This window comes from Coenobita brevimanus, chromosome 4 (assembly GCF_032717465.1).
Source record: "Coenobita brevimanus isolate Jiangsu-jjx chromosome 4, ASM3271746v2, whole genome shotgun sequence".
NCBI lineage: Eukaryota > Metazoa > Arthropoda > Malacostraca > Decapoda > Coenobitidae > Coenobita > Coenobita brevimanus.
This window is the reverse complement of record NC_136957.1, coordinates 3,389,758-3,392,389: the sequence shown is the minus strand read 5'-3', so window position 1 is coordinate 3,392,389 and position 2,632 is coordinate 3,389,758. Positions and strand designations below refer to the sequence as shown.

Genomic DNA, 2,632 nt, shown 5'->3' with positions numbered 1-2,632 from the left:
AAGATCCATTCATACTGAGAAGCCTGGACACACTTCGTTAAAAGAATGGTGTTCATAGGCAGTAGGAAATAATGACAGAAGACAGTTCCAGACTTGACCTGTTGCATATATGAAGGATTGGTTGTAACGATTTACTATTGCACTAGAGTAAAAAGGGATGAAAATTTGTTGCGAGACAGGTGCTACACGCTCCCCATCCTCGTGGAGTGATGCCAGCAGACAGTTCAGAGCAGCAATGACCACTGAGTGGGCAGGGTTAGATGTACAGCTTAGTAGGACATTGATGAATAGAAGGAAGAGAGTTAGTGATAAAACAGGGTCCTGAGGAATACAGCTACTGATAGGAATGGTGGCCATCTACAACAGCAGCTATACAACAACCAAAAAGGAATCAAGAGATGAAGGCACACAGAAAGGATACAAATCTCAATAAGGCAGTTTGGAAGTAAAGATTTTTATTAGACGTAATTAAAAGCCTTTGAGATATCCAGTGCAATGGTAAAGCTTGTGCGAAAGTCTCGAAAGCAGGACGACCCGGAGTCTGAAAGAAAGGTGAGAATATTGCCAGTGGAGTGGCCCTGGCAGAACCAATACTAGTGATGGAAAAGAAGGTTCTGAAAGGAATGGTGCATTAAATTATTTTATACAACAGAATCGGAAACTCTGGAAATACCGAATGTTAAAGCAATTGGTTGATAGAGGGCTAGGAGTGGTCACCCTTCTTTGGTACAGACTGAATGAGAGCAAACTTCCACCAAGAAGGGAAAGCTCAAGTCAACAGACAAAATGCGATAGAGTTTACCTAGGCAGGGTGTAAGCACAGAACATCTCTTGAGGACAACAGGAGGGACCCCATCAGGCCCATATAACTTGTTAGTGCGAGACCAATGAAAGCAGAAATTTCATCAGTTGAAGAAATTTCATTGTCAGTCACAAGGAAGTCAAAGGGGAAAAGTGATGGAGGAACAGGTCCCAAATCGTCTAAGGTGGAATTGAAAGAAAGAGTCTGAGAAATGAGTTCTTTGGGAAGAATAATATTTGAGTTGGAGAGTTCAGAGCATTTCATACGAATGAAATTATTTTCAGCAGAGCGGAGAACACACTTAGCATGGTTCTAGGAAGAAATAAAAGAGATAAAATTCAAGGGCAGGTTGGTTCAGATACCTTTTGTAGGCTTTCTCCTTGTGGACAGCATTACAACAAGCATGAATATGCCAAGGTTTTTTGCGTCAATCAAATGGTAAGAGAAAGGAATTTATGCTTCCATGGCCAAGAGAATAACCTCCATAATGGGCGATGCAAACTTAGAAACATTACATCCCCCTAGTACGCAAAATCCCTAGTGCGTGAGGACCTGATTTTAATATTTTCCTAACAAGAGTGTGCAAGTCACACCCACACGACCCGAGGCAGCAGGGAAAAATTGCCCCAAACCGGTGTTTTCTGGTGTGAACCCCGAGAGCAGGCAGCAGAAGTGATGGGGAGTGATTTGCCAGTGCCTAGGATTAGTTGAATCCTGTGTGCCCTGAATAGGTTCAAGGAGGAATTTGAGAGCATGGAACTGTGCCAGCAACGAAAGGAAGAGGTTCTGAGCTCACTAGACAGAACCTTCTGCTACTACACAGAGAAGAACCATCAAGAAATTAACAAGAGGAAACAAACCCTCATTACCCGTTAAATTCAGCGGTCACCACGAATTCAGGAACCCGAGGAAGCGGTGCCTTCTTCGGCAGGGCCAATGCCTGGGGAGGAACTAGAGGATGTGATGATGTCAGTGGTGTCATCAATATACTTTGAAGGATTCATGGAGGAAGTGAGTGAGGTGGCTCATGAAAGTGTTGATGAGTAGATTGGTGAGGCAGGTGGTGTGGCAGGCGGTGCATCAAGTGGTGTGGTGGGTGGTGCAGGGGGCGCACACTAAGTGCCTCACCCTGCCTCAGAACCCCCTCTTACGTCCATCAAGCCTGTTTTTCTTGGATTAAGGTGAGCAGCCATATTCTTGTTATTTCAGTTATATCATAAGTCATCATTCATTCATTGCCAGACGCCATGTATCCCAAACGGGGTGGCCAAGGGCTTGAGTTAATTGTTTTACAGGGAGGGGCACTAATCCTCCACCAACCCCACTTGACACGTAGGGATGCCAACAGCATCTAGTGTTCCCAGGCGGTCACCCATCCAAGTACTAACCAGACCCAATGTTACTTAACTTCGCTGATCGGACGGGAAGCGGTGTACTCAACGTGGTATGGCCGTTGGTATAAGTACTGTACTGTATATGTCTTAGATATTTTCCCTCAAACGGGTCAAAAAGGTCACTGATACAGGGGGGTGCCGCCCATATGTTGATTTTCCCATTAGTCTATGTATTCCTAGTATGTGAAATCCTAGTATGCCAGGACGTCTGTCGCCCATATAGATGCATACTCGGGGGATGTACTGCAGCTCCCAGTCTTGGAAGCAATAATCGTTCCAGGGAAAATAAAAGAAGCACTGCCTGAGGGCCTTCCAGTCTGCAGCTCCAAAGTACCATAGTCGTCACTTCCTGGAATGGTTTATTGGCCTTACTGGAGCAATACGACAGGCTAAGATGATAAGGATGAGATTCGAGGAGCCGAACAAAGAGAAAGGG

The 2,632-nt window shown here is 45.1% G+C and overlaps 1 non-coding gene across 1 annotated transcript; it reads right to left on the bottom strand.

The window, feature by feature from the left end:
* Positions 1 to 2,141: 2,141 nt before the first annotated feature.
* Positions 2,142 to 2,260, bottom strand: LOC145396926 (5S ribosomal RNA). The gene has a single exon (XR_013896880.1). It is a non-coding gene; the product is annotated as a 5S ribosomal RNA (ribosomal RNA).
* Positions 2,261 to 2,632: the final 372 nt, after the last annotated feature.